Source organism: Anas acuta, chromosome 18, assembly GCF_963932015.1.
Source record: "Anas acuta chromosome 18, bAnaAcu1.1, whole genome shotgun sequence".
NCBI lineage: Eukaryota > Metazoa > Chordata > Aves > Anseriformes > Anatidae > Anas > Anas acuta.
The window spans coordinates 11,756,860-11,781,612 of record NC_088996.1 but is presented as its reverse complement, the minus strand read 5'-3'; the positions used below and the strand labels follow the sequence as shown (position 1 = coordinate 11,781,612).

General features: G+C 50.3%; 1 long non-coding RNA gene across 1 annotated transcript in view; it reads left to right on the top strand.

The window, feature by feature from the left end:
- The window catches only part of LOC137841928 (uncharacterized), a 127,660-nt gene that overhangs the window by 91,391 nt on the left and 11,516 nt on the right, over positions 1-24,753 (top strand). Inside the window, exons 5-8 of the long non-coding RNA XR_011088837.1 lie at positions 1,407-1,642; positions 2,590-2,636; positions 22,806-23,125; positions 24,452-24,659. This is a non-coding gene — a long non-coding RNA (uncharacterized lncRNA). The remainder of the gene's footprint in view (positions 1-1,406; positions 1,643-2,589; positions 2,637-22,805; positions 23,126-24,451; positions 24,660-24,753) is intronic.

Here is a 24,753-nt window from a genome sequence, read left to right as displayed (position 1 = left end):
ATTAACCGTGCTTTCACCCAGCTGAGCACCACGCTGGCTGGGTTTGAGCTCCCAAGTTATCCTGGGGAGCCTGGATGCCCCCCATGCACACCAAGCCCACGGCCCCATCCTGCTCCAGAGGAGAGGGCCGGGCTGGCTGTGTCCCCAGGGACCCTCAGCCCATCGCAGGGGGTGGCCTGTCCCAGCCCCAGCTGCACCCAAGTTTTCCTTCCAAAGAGGAACTTTTTCCTCCCTCTCCAACATAATTACACCCAAAGAGCTTAAAAAAAACAACCCCAAACCAACCGCTTATCCCTTTGTGCCAGTGGATGTTAATAACCCCAGGACTACTCTCATCCTCTGGGCTATCACCAGCTGTAATACCTCCAGAAATTGCTCAGGTAGCTTTAATTATGCTCGTGCCTTTTCTTTCAGCCCTTGTTATCTCCCGAGTTCCTCCGGGCTGGGAGCAGGGGCACGGCACTGCAGTCGCTTCTCTAAAGCGCCTTTGTTTTCCCTGTGCAGGTATTAAGTTGATGGCACAGCAGTCCCCGGGCACGCTGGGTTCACTTTCCTGCCCCTGCCAAACTCAGACCTTGGGCACAAAGTGAGCCCGGTGCGGGCAGCCCGAGCCTTGGACCTGCAGGAATGTGCATGAACAGAGCCAGATTGTTCCTGCACGAGAGGAAGGGAAGAGAGGGAGAAGGAGAGAAAGGGAAAAGCAGAGGGGGGAGAGGAGGAAGAGCTGGAGGAGAGAGAAAAAATCCCCGTCTGTGCATGGAGTATCTCTGCAAAGAATCCTCCCTCCCATGCTTGCCTGTAAGGGTATGGTCTGTGCAGTAAGCCTTGGTGTATTCACACACACGGTAGCAGTGAAATTACAGTTGCTGAAGTATCGCAGGGAGTCACGCTGCACTAGGTATCAGGGGGCTGTGCTGAGCACTGAAGTGAACGGAAATCAATGGGAGGTGTAGGGAAAAAAAAACAAAAACCCGTCTCCCCTGGGGCTGTCATTGGTGGATGTTGGGGAAATTTTTCTGCTGGCTTCATTAAAAAAAAAAAAAAAAAAAAAAAAAAAGAAAGAAACAGATGTAAAGGGCGTCTCTAACACCGTATCTGCTAAAATATCACACGCAGCACTAAGCTGAGAAATGGTCTGTCATCGCACTCCCGTACTTAAAATCTACTCAAGCCACAAGCTCTTCAGGGCAGGAAGCTGTGATCTATTTGGTGCTGCTCCCTGAGCGTACTGCACCCAGATTATGGAGCATCTCACACGTAGGGGAAATTGTTGGGCGACTGCACCTTGGCTCTGTATTTTTCCCCCTGCAGAGCAGTGGCCTTCCCTCACCTGATACTTTGCAGTCACACAGCGTTTTATTCTCACAAGGCTCGGGAAAATTGAAACAGCCCTTTCTGTTTTACAGGGAGGCACAACACTGCTGAGTCCGAGGAGCTGCAGGACGTGCGCGAAGCCCTGTGGAAGATGGGGAGACCCTGGCTATGGAGGGGAGAAAACCCGTCAGACTCAGTTCCAGTCCCTATTTCCTCCCCTTTACAACCAGAGGGATGAGGAACGGGCACAAACCTTGGAGATAACCGGCTGAGACCCTGCCCTTTAATCAGCCTCCTTCCACCCCAGCAGCATCACGGGCTGAAGCAGGTTGGTCCCTGTCTGGGGTGGGCACAGGGTGGACCTGAGGACTTGTGCTGGTTTGTAGTCATTCTCTATCGGCAGATAACTCAAATCTATACTGGATTTATTTCTTTTTTTTTCCACTGGAGATCAGGAGAATTATGTGTTTGGGCAGTGCTGTGAGAGGGCTGACGGAGTTGCTGCGTTGTGTGGCGAGGGGGGACCTGGCTGGCAGCAGCCCGGGGCTGTCATAAAAGAAACCGAACTGGGAGTGTTAATGCTTTAGCCAAATTATGGAAAAATTGTCTAATTGTTTGAAAAGAAAGGGTGAAATTAACCTGTCTGGGAGCATCTGGGAGTGTGCTGCAGCACTTGGGAGGCTCGGGGACAAGCACAAGGCTGGGAGGGTGCTTGGGTGCACCGTGGGGGTGTGCAAGCTGGTGACAAAAAGTATTCCTAATGCCTTGTGTCCCCATGTGTGACCATCGCCTCTTGTCCTGTGCCACTCCAAGAGCAGCCTGGTCTTATATTCTCCATACCCTCAGATGAGGCAGTTGAAGACAGCAATAAGATTTGACCCCTGCCTTTCTCAGGCTGATCAAACCCTGTCCTCTCGGCTTCTCCTCAGCTCTCCACCAGCTTGGTGGCTTCTGCTGGACTCAAGCCAGAACATCCACGTCTTCTTCTGAGGGGGGAAAACTGGGTATGGTACTGTAGATGTGGTCTTGTGCTGGCAACAGCAGCCCCTGGGTATGGGTGCATCCGTGGCGCTTGACAGCCTTCAATCAATGCCATCAGGTGTTTGGTTCTGGTGCTCTGGTCTCGTCCCACTCCTGGTGCCTTCAGGACGTGTCTTCAGCCAGCGTGGTCCTCTGCTGACACGAGTCAGATCAACTCCGCTGAAGCCAAAAGAACAACAACCTGCTGGGATTTATGAATAAATGCAAATAATGTTTGTTTGATTTACTCCTCAGGCCTGGCCAGGAAACCTTCAAGTAGCAGCACTTTCCCTCCTAAGCAGGTAAGTGCTTTTTTAAAACATACACGGGAATGTCTGTGCGCCTCTGTTTATGGCTATAAATCTTCCTGTGCCTGAGCTCCTAAATAGGGATTCACGTGGTAACTCCGTGACATCCACAAATGGGAGCAGCTGATGGATGGAGCGGCCTCAGCACATCATGGGCCGCCTGCTCCAAATGGGAACGGGGAGAGAAACGTTGGGAGAAGAGGAGAAGGGGGCTGGAGGGGACTTGGCCAAGTGGGGTCTTGAAAAAGAAAAAATGAGAAACGAGAAAAAATGGTGAATGATCAGATCAGCTGAGATTTTTGGCTTAAATATTTTGGTTGTAAATTTTATAATGCAAAAGTTTTTTTTTTCCCCCTTTTTTTTTTTTTCCTTTTTTGTTTTTTCCCTTTCTTTTACTTTGAATATTCAGATTCACATTTTCAACATTTTTCCGCGAAAGGCAGAAACTTTTTCGGGAGGGGGGAATGTGCAATCTCACCTCCAGTTTTCTGTCCCAAACCAGTTCTGACCAGCCATACCAACAATGTAATCACCAGTTTTTTTTTTTTTTTCCCCTCCTTAGCAAACAGCAGGCCAAGTATCATTTAAAGAAGTAAAAAAAAAAAAAATCACCAATAAAAAAAAAAAAAAAAGAGCAGCCTTTTGCCGTAGATGGCCGGTGTATTTTTCCTTTGGAAGTTGGCCACCCCAAGCACACACAGGGCTCTGTGTGAGCCTCCCTCGCCCTCCAAGAAACAGCAGAAGAGAAAAACTCGCTGTGCCTTGGATGGCTTCCTTACTGGGGGGGGTGGGCTGGCGGGGAGGGGGCCGAGCGCGAGGCGACGGCTTGAACCGAGTTCCTTTTTCTATTTTATTTAGATTAGGTTCTGCTCAGCGGGGTGATTTCTTAATTAGAGCAGCCCGGTCTCGCAGGCCTGTCGCTCCAGACCCCTGCTCTGCCTTCTTAAGTTTCACGAGGGAAGTTGTCGTGCCTTATTTCCTGAGCTCTAATATTCGAGCAGTGTGCGGTGATTTCAATGGGAGGAAAGGACATGTAATTTAATCATCTTTATTAGATTTTGGGTGAGGGAGGGGGCAAAGCAGTGGGAACCATGTCCTCTGCTTGTCTCTTGACTTTCTCTTCTGCTTCCAGTGGCCGGGGATGAGATTTCAAGGGCGAGGAGAGGAAGCAGGAAAGCAAGGGCCCTGAAAGTGGAGATCCATGAAGTGAAGGGCTTTTTGTCCTCGGGTTAAGGAGTTCTGCAAGCAGCAGCCGTTATCTCTGTCTCAGGCAAAGCCATGCCCCCGCATGGCTTCATTAAGGGTTTATTAATGACTGGCCGTGATTAAAAATTCAGATTTTTAATCACGATGATTCCAGGAAAGGGAATGCTCTCCATCCAACACGTGTTGCTGGGGCGGGGTGAGAGGCTGATGTTTGGGCAGAGCAAGCAGGGAAGCAAAATGTGGAAGTTTCCAAATTTCACGTGTTTTCAGGAGCTTGCCTGAAGGTAATCAGCTCCTGGATCAGCACCACCTCCCCGGCACGGCTGCTGCTCAGAGCCCAGCCACGAGGAGAAGCTGAGAGCACTGAGAGCATCCCCCTCCAGGCCCAAAGGGAAGAAGATAAAGAGAAGAATTGGGGAATTTTTTGGAAGTAGAGCTGCTTGCACAGCACCACTGTGAGGTGGTGGCTCTGCCACACATCGGCACCGCTCGGCAAACCTTTGCTCTGTGTAAATCGATGCGATGCCAACAGAGCTGGGATGTTGCAGGCTTCGAGGTTTGAGCCTTCTGTGTTGTGTGCAGTCAGCTGTGACTTTGTGGCTTTAAAGATATTAAGCAGCGCTCAGTGGGGGCACGTCTACATTTAATTCAAATGAAATCAGACTCTGGATTTTTTAATAAATCCATTTTATGGCTGGAACAATAGAGAAAGAAGCAAATATTTGTTACCTGGAGACACCGTATTCTCTCCCTCTCACCACATGGGCTTGAGTTATTATTTTTCTAGCTGGCCCCGTGAAAGGCTCCCGTGGAGGATGGGAGAGGTTTATAACCCAGTAATAGGCTTCTCACCTCAAAGTGGTTCCAGTCGCTCTCCGCTGGCTTTGGGTTTGATGGTTTCCATTAAGCGCCTTCAGCAAACGGGTGCGGGGTGCTGGGGGGCAAACGGGGCAGTGCTGAGCCTTGGGGGAGCACAAGCACAGGTTGCTGCTCACACCCTCCTGGGACGGGTGATGGTTGGGGAGAAAAACATCTCCTGCCTTGCCTGAGTTTGGCAGTTACTTTAAATAAATGCCCTTTTTTTTTTTTTTTTTCTTTTTATAATTTTTATTTTTTTTCCTGGGGGATCACTTTGCACTCGTAGCAGTAACTGCACGACTGCAGCTGTGACCATATTGGGCTGAGATGTTTAAAGCGTTGCATTTAATGGCTTGCTTAATGGCTTGCCTGAGCAGTGCAGGGCTGTGCCAGGGCCAGCTCGCAGGCTTCAGCAGCTGTTTTTCGGCGCTGGCTGCAGCTCCCCACGTCCAGCTCCGCAGCTCAGCTGTGTCCGTGCGCGGCAGCGCTGCCTTGGAGGTGCCTGGCTCGCCTCTCCTGCTGCCGAGAGGAGGAAAAAACAATTAGCTGGGGAGTTTCCTCTCCGAACACAGCAATGTGAGTCAGCAAAGCGCCCGAGTGTCACCTGTGTGGCACAGGGGGACCGCAGCACCGGGAGCTGGCTCTGCAGTGAGCAGCAGCAGACGAGGGAGGCTGTGATGGGGATGTGCCGGGGGAGAACCCTGCCAGGTCTGGGGAGAGCTGTCAGGGCCGTGGGGAAAACCTTGTGTAAATGCCGAGCGGGATGTGCTTGTCCCCAGGACCCATCCACGGAGCCCCACAGAACAGGGATGCTTTCGTACAAGGTGTTGCCTGAAAAGCCCACGACGCCGTTCCTGGGCAGATGGGCTGTGAAAGTGGCTGCAGGTGCCAGGGAAAACTTCTGCGAGTATGTGCTACCTGCGTGTCTGTGTCACGGAGGGAGCGAAAAAACCCAGTGCTGCTGGCAAAATAAATCGCTTCAGTTATGAGCGGTGTCTTGAGGGGAAGCTGCAGCAGCTCGGAGCTTGGTTTCTGGAAAGCAGCTTGCCTTGCGAGAGACGGAGCAAGAAATTGCAAATTAAAACCAGAAAGCCCCTTTTCCCTCCATCTCTTGATGTCTTGATTCGAGGTATGCATAATTGCAATCATTATTTTGAAGGGCAGCCCCCTGCGCCCCCCAGGGTCTATGTCATCCCCGCAGCCACCCCCAGACTCGGGGCTGCAGGAATGATGCTGGAGCCAAAATCCCATCTGCTGGGGGAGCAGCGGCCGCCCCTCCCTGCCCGAGCTGCAGGGGTAGGAAAGGAAGACGAGGGAGCGATGAAGGTCACCTTCCGCTGCCCCGGGACGGTAACGAACCCCACGCAAAGGCCCAGGTCGAGCTCTCCAGAGTCATTATCGCAACAGGCTGCGAAAGGTTAGGGAGGAAGGAGCTTTTCGGAAGTCTTTGCCCACTAATTGATTGCGAAGAGCGGAAGGAAGGATGTATCAAAAAAAAAAAAAGAAAAAGCCCCATGCTGTTTGGAGCCCCCCTCCTCCCCTGCCCAAAGCGCGCTGCGAGGAGGCAGCAGGTTGTAGTTTTGACTGTAACGGAGCAGAAGGGAAATCAGATTCAACAGGAGCTGGGTCTCCTTTCAGCCTAATGGCAGATCTGGAAAATGTTTGCCAGCATCGTTAGGAAGGATGAAAAGCGTTAAGGCCCTGTCCCTGTGCACTGTGGCACCAGCACCCGTGCCAGCATCCCTGGAAATGCACCAGTCCCCTGGGCCATGCGTGCCCTGGGGGCAACAGCTAGCCCACCGTGAGCAGCTGCCATGCCCAACGTAATGCAGGGGCTGTGGGCTGCTCTGGGCAAATGATACAGCCCTTTTTGGGGACAAAAGTGCCATTTTGGAAAAGCAAAGACCCAGGTGCTGCACGGGGCCTTGGGTACCGGCTGCGTTGCGTGGACCAGGAAGAGGCTGGAGGTGTGGAGGTGTCTTCTTCTGGTTGAGTCTCTGAGGTGCTGCTCGGCTGCCTACAGCGGAGGGGACTGTTTGAGAAGGAAGTCCTCAAAATGTTTGTGGCTTTCTGGCCTGAGGTGAGACAGTGCCCAGAAATGAAAGGCAGCTACAGAATTTGCCTCCTCCCATGACTGGATGAAACCAGAGCACTTTAAGATGACACAGCGCAAGGACTAATCCGCTCAAGTGGCACCGAAGTATTGTCTAAGTATGATGAGTATCTCCTGGAACAACACTGTGCTCATATCCACACCGAGCAGTCTAATTTTGTATTTCCTAATCAAGTCTTTGCTAGGAAAACAGACAATTCATGCCACCCTCTAACCTCTACCTCTCCTTAACCTCTCAGTCTGGCTTCAAGACCCAGGAGAAAATGGAGTAGGAGAGAGAAGAACTCTGTGGAGAGACTCCTTGGCCAATGCTGAGTGAATCCTTGTGCAACATCACTAATTATCATCGTTGTTATATTGGTAAGGAAGGAAAAAAGAAAAAAAAAGCATGTTTAGAGATGATGGGATTTGCCCAAATCACCTGGATAAAATTGGGAACACTCCCTGACCGATCAGGAACAGACTGAGACTGGAAACCAGTTGCCTCGATGCCTTGCTCTAACCACTAGACGACCCACCCTGTATGAGCAAACGGAATAAAATTTGAAAGAAAACAAAAATCTGACTTGAAAAATGTGTTCCGCATAGAACCAGAATGTTCAGAGGAGAAAAAAGGATGCAGTCCAAAGTTTTACTTCCAGGCAAACATTTCAAAATGGACTTATAATGTACCCTTTCATTTAGATTTTATATGAAGGTTTTACTTGAACTTGTAATGAAGATGGAAAAATCCGAGGTTACCATGGCTACTGGCACTTTGCCTAATACACTCAAATCTTTTTCCCCTAATAATATAGATTTCAGAAACCCCCCTGTAAAAAGGGAAGAGTTAAAGACCCCGTAAACAACTGTAGGATGAAGAGTATTATTCCGTGTAAACCAGGTCCTGAACATCATGGCATGGTAATTATGTTCATTTTTTTTTTTTTTTTTGCTTTTCCTCCTCACCAATTAGGCCCCCAAACTCAGAGTCCTGCTCTAGGTTCTCCTGCTAATAACTGGGAAAAAGCAAGGAATAAGAAAATTGGGTGATGATGAGCAAATGCTTGGTGCTCCTTCTGGGACGTTCTCCTGTTGGTTGGAAATGCATCGGACTCGTTGGGTAGGAAGCAACCTGGTTATTTCGGATGCTCTGGCAGCCTGCAGCTCCATCCCAGCCCTGCTGGACCCTCCTGGGCAGGCGTTTTGGCTGTGCTGGGTTGTGCCAAAGAAATGTAAAATAGCTCAGGGGCACTCTACAGCAGTTGCTGCGGGTGTTGATGCTACACATTTGCCCTAAATCTAGGAGCAGGCTTGAGGTCTTTTTTGCTTAGCGTGTATGGTTTTATGGCCAGCATCTTGAAAGGCCGTGATGCTCAGAGATGAGCTAGGACCAGCCCTGACGCCCACCTTGGATATTGCCAGCAGAAAGGGGCTGGGAAGGGATGGAAGAGGTGGCTGGTAGCCATCTGCTCCCGGCTGTTTGCAGCTCTCTGGCTGCACTGAGAGGCTCGCCTTCATCTTCATCTTCATCTTCATCTTCATCTTCATCTTCATCTTCATCTTCATCTTCATCTTCATCTTCATCTTCATCATCTTCATCTTCATCTTCATCTTCATCTCCCTGTAGGGTCAGGTTCTTCTTCCACAGGAGCCACAGCTCTGGCCGTTCCCTTGCCCTCTGCAGGGCTGCCTCCTCCTTTTCCTGATGAATTCAGCCGAGGCTCTGGCTCCAGCTCAGAGTTTGTAGCTTTTGTCCTTGCGATTCCCCCAGATCTCTGCGGGAGCTGATTTGGCACCGAATGAAAGAGTTTGGGCTTTGAGCTCCTCTCGCAGGAGCAGGCTGAAGTTTTGGGGATGGATGGGCAGAGCGAGCGCACACCGAAAGCACTAGGGCTGGTCAACAAATGATCGTGACATTCACGTGCATTGTGGTCTGATGACAAGTGATAAAACCCCGCAGAGTTGTCCTGGTCCTGGCTGTGCTGGCCGGGTGGAGGAAGTGCTGACGCTCCTGCTCTCCTCAGGCTTTCGGGAGATCCTTTTAATGCAACGGCTCTTTGGCTTTTAAAAGTGGTGGCTGTCCGCCAGCCCGATTTATTTTAAACATGTGTTTCTGATTTGAAAATGTCCAGATCTTGAAATCTTTAATCTTCTCACACCTAGGGATTTTTTTTGTTTTGTTTTGTTTTTTTTTTTTTTTTTCAAAAAGCTGAACCACGTGCACAGGATGATGGTTAAAAAGCAACACAGACTGCTTAAAAAAAAGAAAGAGAAACAGTAAAAAAAAAAAAAATAAAATAAAAGATCCAGCTGGCATTCTTCTATTATCAAAGCAAGACTCAGCATGGAGATCCACATAAGCCAACAAACAGGGCTTTCGTTTGTCTCACTGTGGTAATTGCTGAATCCTGATGAAACCCCCTGAACTTTGAGCTGAAAAAAGGTCCTGAGATCCCTCCCAGAAGATAAAAAGGACAGAGGATTTGTCAGGCTGAAGCAGGTTGTCTTCCCATGCACTTAAACCCAACGCTGTTTTCTGGTGCAGAGCTGGAAGAATCAGGTCCCATCCCTTGGTGGGGGGGGCAGCCTGTCCTCCAGGCCCCAGGATGGGGACGGTCAATCCTCATCTGGGATGGGAAGAGCTTGGGAATGAAGCACCAGGAGGACTTCAAAGGAGATTCCTCCCCTCCTGGCTCAGAGGAGCAGCTCGGGATGAGCCCTGCTCTGTGCCCGGGGAGTCCCCAGGACGTTCAGCATTAGCACCAGGTGACGGAAATCGAGGCTGACAGGTTTAAAATGTGCAAGGGGAAAAACTTTTTTACAGCAACCTGCAATTAACGTTCGGCTCAAAGGGGCTACACACGCAAACAGGCCAGCGCCTAACCATAGACACTTGCTGCAGAAGAGATGTTTTTTCCAGGCGTGTGGCTTATTTAAGATATAAACAAGTGATTAAATTTTAGCTCTGCAGAAATGCTCATCACTTGCCAAGCTGCTGTGGGAGTGCTACCGCTGGCTTCAGCAGGACCAGAGGTAGCAACGTGAGTTGAGTGAGTGCCTTTGCAGCTCCCTCGGGCTGGGTTTTTGTGCCTGGCCGTGTGCTGCTCCTGACGCTGCTGGAGCCTCCGGTGCAAAGGTCTGGGCAGAGCAGAGGTTAATGCAAAGCATGTCTGGGAGATGGGGTCAGCTGCCTTGTGCTCACCGTGCCACCACCCAGGAGCATCCCCTGGGGCAGGCACTGCTGATGGTCCGTGGAGAGGTGACAAGCACGAGGTGCTGATGTACCTTTGGTGGTGCAATTGTACAGCCTGTGTTAATGCAGCATCTTCCCATATACCTCCCAGGGATGGTGTGCCAGCAGAACTGGAGGTGGGAGGATGTCCCCAGTCCTCCCATGATATACGCATGGGTTTGGGCTGATCCCCTGCCTGCACATGGGAAAGGACCTCAGCCTCCCTCCCATCTCCTTGGAGCAGAGGGGCTCCAAATGCATCCCCGTGCGCTAAGAGTTAAGGGGTTTGCGTGGCCCTGAAGATAAGAAACAGATGATAAAGGTTAGGGGAGGGATCGCGTTTCCATTAAGCAGCCTGTAAATGCAAACTAATTAGAATGCAGCCTCGTTTTTGAGCAAATGCAAAGAAAGAAAAAAGCAGAAAACATTAAAAGCCACCCCTTTCCTCCCCAGGAAAGAAGCCGTGTGAGCACTAAAGGCCCGAGAACATGGGATAGCTCAGCTCTGCTGCTTGGCTTTGCTTACAGCTGGAAATTTCACATCAGTCAAGGTGCACGTGCACGTGCAAGGCTGCACAGCGCTCTGCTCCGACTGCTGGGAGGTGGCCGAGGAGGTGCTGGGAGGTCCCAGCCCTCTCCTGGGTCGAGCGTTTTGGTGTTTGCCCACTGCACGGCTGGACGGGAGGGAGCTGATTCCCTCTGGGTTGGAGCTGGGACTTGGTTGTGTTGGTCCGATGCTCAGCTGCAGGAGGACAGAAAATAAAACAAACCTGGTGGGTTTTGGTACTTTAGGACAAGATTTTAGAGCACCAACTGAAGGACGTCAGCACAGCTCCAACGGAGGCTTTGCCATTTAAGAGAGCACCAAAGTGCAGGCTTAAAGCGAGGCATCCCTGCAGTGCCCCCCATACCTGCTGGGCTCAGCCTTCCCGAAGCAGGAGTGGAGCCTGCCCCTAAACATTTCACTGCTCTGGTGCTTAGGGGTTTTGGGCAAAAACAGTCGAAATGGCAGTTATTTCTGGGCCTGGAACGCCACCTATCCTTAACCATTTCCCAGGACAGCAGCCCGAGCTCCTGCCTGGTGACCTGGAGACACACTGCAGGTTCCCCCCAGACCAGCTGGATGCGGATGTATGTTTCATATTGAGTTTGATATTTCTTTTTTCATTTTCTTTTAAACTTTATTTTTTTTTTCTCCTCGGCAGTTCATTAGCATCTTCCCTTTGCTCGCTTGCTTTTTTCCCTCCTTGCTTTCTTCTGGAACCTAGAAGTATTTCACTGCGGCTTGCCAAATGATTTCTATCTCAGTGAAAAAGAACTTGCTATTTCCTGAAAACCTACCACTGTTTTTTCTCCCTTTCTCTCTCTCTCTCTTTATAATACGTTCGGAGCATTGAAACAAATCCAGGTAACTTGATAAGAAGTTAATGAAAACAAATGAATTCTGTTTTGCAAAGGTGCACTGAGGAGAAGGGCGGCAGTGTTTGGCAGAGGGGGAATTGTCCCCGGTGAAAAGAGGTTTCAAGGGACAGCTGGCTTCAAAATCCTCCCATGCCAAATATTGCAGGGAAGAAATTGCAAAAGAAAAGAAGAAAAGTCTCTCTAGATTTCCTTTTTTTTTTTTTTTTTTTTTTTTGTCATTATTTTAAATGTTTTTGGTGACATGACATGGTTCAATCACTACCATGGCATTTGATTTTGGTGTTTCGCTCTGGCGAGGTTGTACCGGGCTGTGTTTGCCAACCCCAAAGAAGCCCCAGGTCCCATCCTTGGTCCCGGCAGCTGCCTTTGCCCACCCATGGCACCCACCTGCCCACCCCACAGCCCCCCAGCACGTGCTGGAGGTGTTTCCATGAGTCCCAGTGCCTCTGGGTGGCAGAGATTTATGGCTCCTATTGTGAGCAGCAGCACACTGCCCAACACAGCCGCTGTCCTGGGAGTGGGTGAAGTGGTCCAGCAGAAACTAGGCAATGCAGCATCCCCACCGAGCCCTGGATGTTGCTCTCAGGCCAAAGTATTTCCAGTGCTACGGAGATTTCACCATTTCATGGGGTGTTTCAGTAAGATTTTGCGATTTTCTTTTCCATAGTGGTATTTTATGAACTGCACTGGAGCATACTGGGTGAAAAAAAAGGCTTTGTTTAACGAGCTGGTTCTTTTATTGGGCTGATTTTCAGCTCCATTTTACTCTTCAGCACACGGGAAGTTTAGTTTTTAAGAAGTTTATTTCTTTATCGTGCGTTCATTTCCGAAGGCTTCGCTGTACTTCTGGGTAGATTTCTGTTTGGTTTGGGACTTGGAGAAATGAGCCTTTGAACAGATCAGTTGTGGGATAAGGTACTCTGTTTGCGAGATGGTTTTCTGTGTTGCATAACTCACAAATACCATCCAGCATTTGAGAAAATGGATGATTTTTTTTTAATTCACTCCTTCCCTCCCTCTACTCCCCCATCCCCTATGTGATTTTTTATGGTCCATGATTGGAAGCAAAAGGTCTAAAAGAGAGAGGAAATCAAGCCCGTCAATAAATGCTAAAAATATTTAGTGTGGCAGCCTCTGTATTTTCTTTTTTGTGAAACGCTGATTAATATTCAGTGGTTGAAGGTTAATACCCCATTCATTTTATTCCCTTTATATCCTCTGCACAGCGGTTGCTGCTCCAATTTCGACTTCTAATTCATGCAAATCTGGTTCCAATCAGGATATTAGTAACTCACTGCATAAGCAGAGGGGAAAAAAAAAAAAAAGAAATCATACAATCATTCAACTTATCTTTTGGTACAAACACATACACACATCCGTGGACACCCCAAACCCACAAGGTTGCTGTAATGAAAGGGTGTTCATTGTGCGTTTCCATCCTTCTTTAAAATACAGAGAGAACATCCACCTAGAAAATTTTTGGCAGGCTTAACCAGAAGTTATTGTTTTGATACAGCTGTGAAAGTCTCTGGCCTGTGTTACAAAGGAGATGGATGATAATGGTAGCTCACACTAAGCTTAAAATCCAAGCTTCAGTGCAGGGACAGAAATGATCCATTGCCAGGTGAGGTTATCAAGCCCAGCTCAGTGCCTGAAAGGTCTGGGTGCCCAAAGAATACAGGAAAAAAAGGACTTAAAAAAATAAATAATGATTTCAAGGCTGTTTCCATCAGTAAAGTGGCTGTTTCCCAGTCCAGGGATGCTGTCCCTGGATGCCTGTGCCTGGCTTTTCCGTCCCCTTGGGAAAGCAATGAGTTTCTGCAATGGGTTTCTGCACCGTGCTGGCTCTGCTGAGGACCCCATGGGCAGGGGCTGGGTGTGGGACATCGACAGCTCAGCTCCTGCGGGATGGAGCCTGGGCTCATTGCAGGGATGGCACTGCGATGGGCTGGATCCTGCAGCGTGCTGCTCTCCATCATCTCCCTGCGGGGACTGGTGGCTTTCCCTGCGTTTTGCTAGGGGATGTCTGTGCAGACCGAGGCCCCAGCGGGCCACGCTTTCAAGGAGGAGTTTGGGGCTCACTTGCCGCGGGCTGGCAGCACTTCCAGCATCTGGTCAGAGCAGACGGGCTGCAGCAAAGGGCCTCCATAGAGTAAACTGCCTAAAGCCCAGCGTATTTACCTTGGAGAAGGCGCAGGGTTCAGCCTTCCCAACCAGGAATCCCGGGCGAGGCCGGCAGCCAGGCCGGGTATGTCCAAACCTGCTACCCTGAGCCTCTGGAGGTGAGGATTGGGGTCGGTCGGATCCAGCCCCCTACGCCCTTTGGGACAGGGATGGCTTGGTGCTGGGTGATTCCTCCTGGGTTCAGGGGGCTCTGGTGTGTGCCATGTGGGGCTGCCTGCGTGCCCGTCCTTACACGTGGGTGCCACCCTTCTGTGCCACGATGATGGGGAAAATCTCTGGCTTGTGATGTCCCCATGTGAACAGCAGCCTTGAGCACTGCTCCAAAGTGAGAAAGGAGTTATGCAGGCCTCAGCCACAAAGCAGGAGAAGGTTGAGCTCTGAGCTCTGCTCTTTGCCTGAGCTTTATTGCACCTGGAGGTGCGGATGCACAGGGCAGCCCCCCATGCCCCTTGGGTTTAGCTGAGCTCCCTCCCTCTGGAAGATGTTGCTCCTACGGCATCTTCCTCAAAGGAAAAAGCATTTTCTCCCTCCATGGATCACCAGTGACTTCAACTTTTAAAAATAAGCAAAGGCTTCAGCACAGCCCTGCACGCGATGTCTAGCCAAAATGCAAAACTTTACCACAGTGCACAAGTGGGCTGTGTTTTTCAGAGCAGGGAACAACGTTAGGGCCCTTTCATCACCTTTCTTTTGCACAGCTTTTAAAAATGATTTAAATTGGAGGCAATAGTATTGAACCTCTGACACTCAGACAAGACTCTCTGAATCACACACTTATGCTCGCATCCATTTTCTATAACCACTGTGCTCGCAGTCCTTGCGGTTTGTTGTGTTTTTTATTTTTTTTCCCCCTGAGCATTTGTTCTTTTTACTGTGTTTGTTCCATCTCTGTGAGATTTCATTTGAATTTTTGCCTTGTTGTAGGATGGAGTGCTGGTGAGCACTGGGCCTTTACTTCTCTGTCCTACTGCTGATGCATTCTAAAACCAGGCTTGCTTCCAGGGCTTTTTGAGCAGCAGCATTAAAAACATTGTGCTGAACCCTCTTCCCCTCCATCTACCGAGGAAAATGCACGGTGGAGGAAAGTCAAATTCCAGATTGCTCAGCAAAAAGGAAAAACCAGCTTGGAAGCCCCTCTGGAAAGGGGCCAAGCAGTGATCCCATGCTGTGAGGGTGAGAACGGCAGCATCTCCTTTGGACTTCGATGGAGCGAGAGCCGCTCGCAGCCACTCGGGATCCAACCTCCTCCGTTTATAGCCCTGATTTTAAACCAGCTAAATGAAAATACTTGTGGGAAGCAAAAATAGCCGGCGCTGAAAACCTGTGTCTGCTGAGGGTGGAAATTGCTGGGAGTTCCTCCGTGGCTGCAGCCGACCATTATAACCTGTGTCAGAAATAAGAGGCGGTTGCGCGGCGTGCCGCGGCCGGGCTCCCTGCAGCGGCGCTGAGCCCCAGCCGCAGCCCACGGGAGCGCAGCTGCTGCCCTCAGTGCCACAGCCTGGCTGCTCTGAGGATGCTGGTGAGAGGATCTGCGAGAAACTGGCCTTTTTTTTGGGGGAAAAAAAAAAAAAGCAGTATTCATTTTTTGAAATGAAGTGATGCTGGGGTGGGAGTGGGGTTACATGGAGTTGCTGCGCTTACTCCATAAAAAAGCAGAATTTAGCCCTATTGGTACATGAATGCCCCATGCAAACATGTGCAAACCCCAATTTTATATCAGTTGGCAAGATACGGTTAAACAATGCGACCTGGAGGCCTGAATGAGCCTGGATGGCAGCCAGCAGAGGAGAGCTGCAGCACGGAGCCAGCACGAGAAAGGAGCAGGAGCCTGGCCTTCGCCCTTTAATGTGTGGTGTTTGGCCATGGCAGCAGCTGCACGGGCTGCAGGGGCTGTGCCTCTCCCGCGGGCCATCAGCTGTTGGTGCCTCCGTACCAACTCATTCATCTTCTGGTTCCTCCAGGGCTGGGTCTCCAACAAGCACCATGTGGAAACGCTTGCGCAGCCACCGTAACCTTTGGGCTGCAGCAATTAGCCTCACACGGCATCTGAGCTGCACCATGTGGCCCCGGCCATTACTTTGCTTTAGCTGCTTGTTCGGCCCTAATCTCTGTTTGATTTCAGGGTGAAACCGATTTGAGTTTCCCAAGGCTTCTGCATCGAGCTGCGGGGTGCTGCCCCCTTCAATCCAGCCTGGCTCTTGCATCCAAGCTTATTTCTGGAGGCAGGAGGGGGTCGGTGGTCACCTGCTGAACCCACTCCTCCTGGTACCATCCCAGTGCTGCTATGATGCAGGGAAGGGAGAAAACATTTCATTATATTTAGTCCTTGCTGAAGTATCTCTGGGCTCATTTGGGAGCAAGGGACAGTCCCCGGGCACCTCGAGGCAAATGTCTGCATCCTGCTTGCTTGCTCCAAGGCGGGGGCATGCTAAATTTGCCACTTGTTGTTACAGATGTCTGCAGCTTTCCATGTCAGCTTTGCATTTGGTTTCCCTCTGCCCTAATTGAGACCAGAAATCCAATTAAACAATAATCCCGTCCGTTTTGAAGTCCCTGGCCACGGCGTCACTTAATCGGGGACGGTAGATGTTGTGCTAGTGATGGGACCGACTGGCAGCCGTGAAGCCCTTCCCGGCTGCAGATTACGAAATGCATTTCGAACATCCATCTATCACAATCCATGTCAGGAATTGTCGTGTGCTGCTCTTTGGTGTTCCTATTAGGGACAGCAGATGTTCAATCAGGGGGCTGTAGCATGCGCAGCCTCCTTGTGTTAGTGATTAGGCATGAGAGCGTGCCCCGTGCAGGAGGGACGGCTGCTGCTCGAAGTGCCTCAGATTTATTTGCACAGATGCACTGGGTGGAGGTGGGCAGAGATTTGAGCAGGCTCCCCAGAAGAAGCACGTTTATAAGCAGCATTTCGTTGCTTTGGAGACCTTAGGCCAGCTATGAGCAGCCCCTGCTTAAGATGGGCTTGGGAATTGCAGTCCCGGAGCCTGCAGTGCCCGTCCGAGGAGCTGGGCACGGCTCTGTGGTTCAGCACGGTGCTGGGTGTTACTGCTGGTCTGTTAGATTAGGAGATCAGGCTCCTTAAAGTAGGAAATTGCTTTTTGTACAATCCATGTAACGTGTATAAATGTATTAAGAATATGTAGTGTGTGTGTGTATGTATACACATGTAGTACTTACACACCCGTGCATACGCATGCGCTCTTGGCTTAGTGTGTGTTCTGCAGAGATTTTGTGGGGTCAGTTAAGATACGTTGTCGTTGTACTTAAGAGCAGAGATGAAGCTGTTGCTCCTACACCAGGCTTAAGCATTTCAGGCTCAGGGATTTCTCCACCTAAGGCCACCAGCAGTGACTGCTCGGAGCTGGGGGAGAGGCTTTTGCAAGCTCCCAGCTGCCGACCAGCCCAGCTCCCTGCTCCAAAACCAAATCAGTCCGACCCCCTGCCCTTCATTTGGGAGAGGCAGCTGGCAGACCCTTGCAGCTGACAGAGTCCCTGGGGCATGGTGTCACCGATGGGCTCTGAGCACCCTGCGCTGGGATTTTTCAGCTCCGAATCACCAGAGCTGTAAGCGTGGTGCTCGAGCGGCTCGGATTTGCTGCATCTCCTTTCTCTCCTTCTATCTAGCCATAGAAAAACAGGAAACGGCACCAAATTAGCTCAGCAGCTGAGCCTTCCGAAAGCCACAACATGGCAATTGGAGGCACCACTTGCTTGCTTTTTTCCTACCCTGCAGCAGCTGAGCGTTAGGCCAGCAATTTGATTTGATGTCTCAGCCTGCTATTGTGGAAGAAAGCAAGAAGGGAAAAAAAATTAAGGGGAGAGATTTTAAGCTCAGGGCTTCTTCCCATGGCATTGTTTTTATCCTTTTTCCCATCCTGGAAAAAGAATCAGAAATAGCTCAAAAGCCTTTTTTTTTTCTGCACGATTAAATTAAGGCTGAAAAGATGATGGAAACATCGCTGTCCGGCTCTTGACAGTTTTGCACCTTGTTGGGCAGAGCAGAGTTGTTAAATTTGTGGATGTAACTTTTCTGGTGGGGCTGGGCTTCGGCCACAGCTCTCTGCCCTCCAGGCTTCGTATCTGCCAAACGCTTTCTTTAACAATTAAAGTACCTTTAGATGTGTGTCATGTGGTTGTGCTTTTATCTAATAAAAAAAAAAACAAAAAACAATCCACAAAACCTAACCTAATGTATTATTTTAAGCTGGGACTATTTCCGCCATTGATATAAAGTGTGTTTTCTGGCACGGGAGGGACCAGGAGAAAGGCTCAGTTCAGAGGAACAGCTCTGAAATGGAGGCGTTTGGAAGATAAACCAAAGCTGGACGCATCCGATGGATGGACAGGTGCTCGCAGGGGCTGTTGGAAAGGGAAATTTTCTCTCTTGGAGTGGGCTTTGGCAGATGAGCACAGACCTCGTGCCCTTCTGCCCAAGTTTTGTGCAAACCCTCTGGTGCTGCAGCTCTGCTGGGTGCAAATTCCTCCCCCAGCTCTGCACAGCTGCCTCGCTCGCTGCTCAGGCTCCTCTCGTCTTCAGCACAAAGATGTACCCGCTAAAGAGGCAGCTGTCCTCAGTGCAATTTAAAGCAATTTTGGTGAAGCTGCTGGGTCAATTAAGGTAACACAGGTTTAGCTTTTATTTTAGCAAAAATCTGTTTTTTTCTACCGCGTTTCCATGTTTTTCCCAACCTGCTGATTCCTTCAGCCTGGCTTTGAAACCCTGATTCTCTGCTGGCAAAATTCCCCTCACACCCGTGCTGTGACCCCTTATCTGACTCGTTTGCTTTTGGCCGCTCTCCAGCCACACCTTGCTCCCAGCCGCCTCCGTTTGGGGATGCCTTGTACTGAAAACTTACCATGAATATTGGTGATTTAACGATAACTTCAGCATTTATCTGGGGGTGCATGTGGGAATCACAGCTTGTGAAAAGACTGGGAGAGGCGTTGATGCATGATATGGACTGTGGTGAGCTGCTGGCTTTGTGCCCCCGCTGGGGACCCGCTGGCAGTGGGACAGGGACCCGAGCCGTGCCATGGGACCTGCCTCCTCCTGCCGCTGCTGCCAGGTTCTCCTGCAGCTTTGGGCAAAACGGCTCACACAAAGCGGAAGCCCTCAGGAGGACCAAATTCTTCCCCAGCCTTTCAATTAGCTCCTAATCCCTCCGCTCCCATAAAATCTCAGCTGCAGGCTGCCCCTGTTTGTGTGCTCGCACCGGCCACGAAAGCCACCTCCCTGAGCATCTGTCTGTGCGGTTTGGGCTGAAACCTCTCCCTGTGCCAGTGGCCACACCTCTCCACAAAGAACATGTAATTGCAAACCTTTTTTTTTTTTTTTTTTTTCCTTTTTCCCTTTCGTCCCGTTTAGTGTAAAACAAGCAGACACCCGTCACCGTCCTCTGCCTCGGCGCTGCTGCAAACTTTTTCCACCTGGCCGAGCTGGGTGTCCAAAAAACCCATAAATAAATGGGAAAAGAAAAAGAAAAGGGGCGGGGGGAAAGGAGGGGGCTATTTTTAAACCCATGACACAGAGGAGTGTGACACACTTGGTGTTCTCAGTGGGTGGGTGCAGTGTTATTTCATGTTATTCTTGTCGCAGGGCCCAGCATTACGGGCGCGTTATTCCCTGCGCCTGATGACAGCGGGCGGCACGGCCACCGAAATGCCGCGAGGGGCTGGGGGCTGCTGGTGGGGTTTGGGGGCTGTGCCACCGAGCACCGTGAGGACGCAGGGGGCTGAGGATGGGGTGCTTCACTGCCTGGCTTGTACCTTTTTTACTTGGTGGGGGCTGGCGTGGCTCCATGTCCGTCTTTCCATGTCCTCTTGTCCGTCTTTGGGGCTGCAGGTGGCTGGGCACGAGGGAAGGAGGCTCTGGAGATGGAGGGCATGCAAGACGTCGAGAAGCGATGCTGAAGGTGGCCGAGGCTGATGCCGGCCAACGTCTGTACATGAACTTGTGGTTTTATAGCCCTATAAAAGGCAGCTGACAGCAGAGGTTCCGATTTTGGAGGCTCCAGCTGAGCTGGGAGGAGCTGGCCTCATCTCCCGGCGCCGGAGCCGCGTCTGCTGGTGCCGAGCCTGGGCCGTGACGTCGGGGAGGCAGAGCTGGGTTGGGATTCCCGGCGTGCCGGGGGCAGGAGCCGGCCGCTCACCCGAGCCATCACCACAACCCTGCCAGCGCCAGGCCGCTGCTTTCCTGGCCAGCCTCTTGGAGACTGTGTGCAATGCTTGGAAGGGAGCGCAGCACCTTGCTCCACGGGCAAGAGCTTCTCCCCCCTTCCCCGGGCTCGCTGTTGGCAGCCGTGCCGCAGGTACGGCGCTTTGCAGGGAAGGATGAGGCCAGCAGGAGCTCGGGGCCAGCCGAGGTCCCCGCGGCTCCGTTAGCCTCCAGCGCACGTACTCCAGCGTGACGTTGGTGGCTGGTGGAAAGCAGCAGAGCTCCGTGGGCTGCTCCACGGCTTCCCTCCCTCACCACGGCCTCTCTCGCTCGCGGGTTTGCTTTCTCTTCCCTGCCCGCTTCTCGCCATATCCACTCAAGCATCTCATTTCTGTTAGGTACCCAAATACCTTTCTGGAGGCGGGCCAGGCGCCTTGGCTCGGCTCCCTTCTCATGCTTGCTGCTTTCTTGTGGACTGCTGATGCCGAGCCCCTTGTGGGGCCGTGCTGGAGATGAGGCAGGGTGGGCACGGAGGAGGACTGCAGGGACAGCAGCAGCTGATCCATTTACTTGAAACCCTGGGGGTCTCAAATTGGGTCAGGGCAGAGCTGGGGGTGCATCTTTTCCTGGTTTGACTTGGCACCATCATGGAAAGTTTGCTCTCGTTGCACCTTGTGCTGGTGGGAAGCTTGGCTGATGGGCTCGGGAACACTTCAACACTTCATCTTGACCAGACGTAGCCTGAGTTAGGAGCTCAGAAGCCAAGGAGATGTCCTCCTCGTCCCAGGGCAAGGCTAAGGCACGGAGGAGAAGCTATGGACTCGGGCAGAGGTGAATTAACATTTGAAGAAGTTGATTTTCTTGTTAAATCCTATCAGACGTGGTTAAGAGAAACAAATGACCCTTTGGAAATTTGGGGAAATTAGACGGAATTTGTCCTGCGGCCCATTTCCACGTGGAAAAAGGGGGAGATGGAGATAAATTTTGGGACATGTGGCTCCATCCCATGGAGCTGGGCACCGCCTGGCTGCGGACCAGCAGCAGCAGGCGAGGCTCAGCGTGGTCCCTCCTGCTCAGAAATCCCCGTGGTGCTCCTGCGCCTTGGTCCCCCACCACGACCAAGGGATCCTGGCTCTTTTTTTATGGAGACTCCCCACCGAGGTAGACGCTAGTTAAAAGGTTACTACCCAGCTGTGAAATATGTAGACAGGGGAACAGCTAAATGGCGGGGTGACCTCATATCTCATATTTATTGACTAAATGTGGCTTGAACTAGTCACCACTAGTAAAACAAACCACAGCCCCGGGTACTGCAGGAATATTCCATGGCAGACAGGCTCCTGACTCCTTGTCACAGGATTTAAAAAAAAAAAAAAAGAAAAAAAAAAAAAAGAAAAAAAATGAAAAAAAAACACCTTTTTACTAATCTAATTTCATTTACAACATAGGTCCTGCAGAAACCCTTTCAGTGCAAGCTGACTTTTTCTGATAAGAGCTGGGAAATTCTCTGTTTTTGTGCTGGAAGAGAGGGACAGAACGGGCCCTGTGGTTCTCTTTCTGCCAGCATCCACCTCAAGAAATAGTGAGACCCGACGAGGACAGATGTGCTGCAGCCAACTGAACTCATTCAGCATCAGATGTTTTCCCGAGCATCTCCCTCCTGGCTTCCCCGGTCCCCAGCCCCATGCCAGGTGACCCGTTTCTCATCGTTTTGCCACCCTAAAATCCCACGGGGTGTTGTAAACCGTCTGCGCTGTGGTTATTAGCTCACGGCCGTCTGCGGGTGCCCTGTGGGGATGCTGGAAGCCCCGTGCCACAATAACAGGGGTCGCAGCTGGAAAAGCCACAGCACCTCGCAGGTGTTGCTATAACGTCCTGCCCGGGATTACCGGGCTGGTCAAAAATTCTGATGCACTGTTTCCCTTTGGCCATTTCCATGCATGGGAGGGGGATGCTGAGTATTGGGAAAAAGATGAACTTGGCACCAGGGGCTGCAGATGTTACAGCTTCAGGCCTGCATCAACACCAACTGCGTGGTACCGGTGCAGGAATCCCCCCCCCACCCAGCCACATCCCCACTGAGGCATTAAAGGGACTCCACGTGCTGTGGGATGGGATTACTTGGAGGTTATCAGTGATACGCAGTGCTGATACGGAGACTGGTCAGAAGTCTTGGTCACATCACCTGGGATCGTGTGCTAATTGCTGTTGTGGTTCGTTTTTCTGAGCTAATATACAGATAGATAATGAGGGCCAGAGAGAGGAGAGGAAACGGCCTTAGTAATGCTCTGTGGAGATATCCATTCCTTCTCCTGGCTGGGGGCAAGTTCAGCAGCAGGGAACAGAAGCGTCTTCCCAAGTTGATGTGACACTTTCCAAGGTGATGCAGCACCCCTTCTTCTCTAGAAAACTGAGATTTTTTTCCCTTTCTTTCCTTTTTTTTTGGTAGAAAAAAATATCAGTCAAATGCTATCCATGATGGAATTTTGAGAGGGGAATAAATATTAAAAAGCTATTGTAAATGTCCTGAAATAGCATAGCATTTTCTCAGAATTCTTTTAATCGTGGAGATACTCGATTGCTATTTTTTTAATCAGAAACAAAAAGTTTTCTTGCTTGCTTGCCCTCAGTATTCTTTGATTTTGTTTAATTTCCTGTGTCCTCGAGCAGGACACTGGTCTGATTTGTGTCAGCTACGTTTGCTCAGCACGTGATGCACCGGGGTGGAAGGTTTTGTTAGGACGTGTTTGTGCTGTTTAATTTCATCTGTGCTGCTTGCTGCCCTGATTCCTCAGCACCCGACCACAGCACCTTTGGGCTGGGGCAGCAGCCCATCCTCCTGTTTGGGGCTGAAGCCACCGTGCTTCATGGTTTCCACCTGAGCCCATAAATCACGCTGGAGTTGGATTAAAGCTTCGGTTAGATCCACTGGCAGTTTTGCTGTTTTCACTGAACCTTGCAATGATTTGGACGTGAGCTGAAGATTTATGTGTATTTGCAGAGCCCACGGTTCCAGGTCAGAGCTTGGACCGAGGCATTACCAGGGAATCATTGCTTCCCCAGACGTCTTTGGTGGCCTCCTCTGAAGCAAGAGACATTGCTAGGAAAATGCATCCAGCGCTTATCTCCCTGCTGGGTCTCCTGAGAAGTGTGAGACGCGATCAAACAAGCCTGAAAATGCTGATATAAATATTGCTCAGGAAAACGTGCTCTGCCCTCGTTGTTCTGAACCAAAGCAATACTGGAGCCTGCACATAACAATGCCAGGACGAGCATATGGGCAGATCATGAGCAGAAAATTAAAAGTGGAGCACAGCACAGGTTTGCTTTTTTTTTTTTCTTTTCTCATCTCTGTACATGCAGATGGGAGTCATGGATGGCTGGGATCTCAGGGAAACCCCAGCTCCGTGTCCTTGATGCCAAGATAAATGTGTTGACATGATACTTGTGCTGGTGTCCCCCAGAAACTTCTGTCCCAGGGCAATCCTGGTCTCAGCAAAGCTGGCTGGGGTGACCTGCTCCTTACAGCTCTTCCCTTTGGAGTGATGTGATGCACATCACCCTGCAACTGTAATTTTCCACAGCTTTCCTGTCTGTATTCACCTGGATGTTGCTGTCAGGGCTTGAACCATGGGGGAGACCCTGCTCCTCTTGTCCATCACCCCATGTCCCATGTGTGCCAACCTGTGTACGCGCAGGCGTGCACGCTCCCACGCCGGCTGATCTCCAAATCTGCTCCAGAAGACTCAGAACCATAACAATGTGGCAGTAAAAAATAATGAAATGCCATCATAAAAAAAGATGTGGGAAAGCAATTATTTATTTATACCTAGGGAACTAGGAATAATACACCTGCTTCATAGGGATGGCTGGCATAAAGCTGGCATTGCATCGTGGTACTTAATAATTTTTTACCACACTTTATAGGCTCTTTCCTGCAATTAATGCTAAATAAAATCAACATTTCTCCAACTTGCATTTCTGGCTCTCATTAACTCTGTTCTTGCCATTCACCATCTCTCTCCTTCTTGGTATCTTTGCTTCTTTTGTATTTTTCTTCTAAGTTTTTCTTCACTCCTTCATGGCATCTGTATTCCTACTTGTTCATCCTTTTTTTCTTTTTTCTTTTTTTTTTTTTTTTTTCCCTCTCCATCTCTGACACTCCTTGGCCTCACCTCTGTGTCTCTAATTAGAGTCTTCTTTTTTTCCCCCTCTCTGTTTCTTTTGTATCTCCTTCATATCTGTATGTTGGTAAAAGGGACAACACTGAAAGTCGTGATCACTCCAAGAAGTCTCAGCTTTATATCAGTAAAAACTTGTCTTCTAAAGGAGTGACCTCAGCTTGGGTGATGGCTTGGGGTCCCTGGGCAGGTCACCTTGCTTGTCTGTGCCTCAGTTTCCCCACCTGCTAAATAGCTGGCTTGACATGTAGCTGGTTGTACCCTTGGCTGAGTGTGGGGGGCCCCAAGGTGCAGCCTGCAGATGGAAATGGAAAGGGAGGCTGGAAATTTGGACTGTCGTCTTCTCAAATGAGCTGATAGATAAACGAATGCATTAAGCCATATGATGGTGGTGGTGCTGGTTCCAGGACAAAACCAGTCCTGAGCTCTGCGCTTGATTAATTATCTTTCTCTATTTATTTTGTAGGAAGGAGAAACTTCTCTCAGTAACCAAGAGCCACCTAGACCTGCTGGAAGCTTTTGGTGATGAAAGATCTGTGGAGGTCTCAGGAGCTGTGAGTCCTCTTGCCTTTGTTCCCCCAGATTTCCAACTGGTTTCAAATTCTGCGATTTTGACATTTTCCTTCCTCGTGGATTGGGAAGATGATGCTGGCTGCCAGCAGGTAGGATGGAAAGTCTCAGGGAAGAGAAAACTTCACAAAGGTCCATTTCGGACCTTACGTTTTCATGTTTTGAATATCAGGCAGAAAGATCTGATGGTGAAAATTC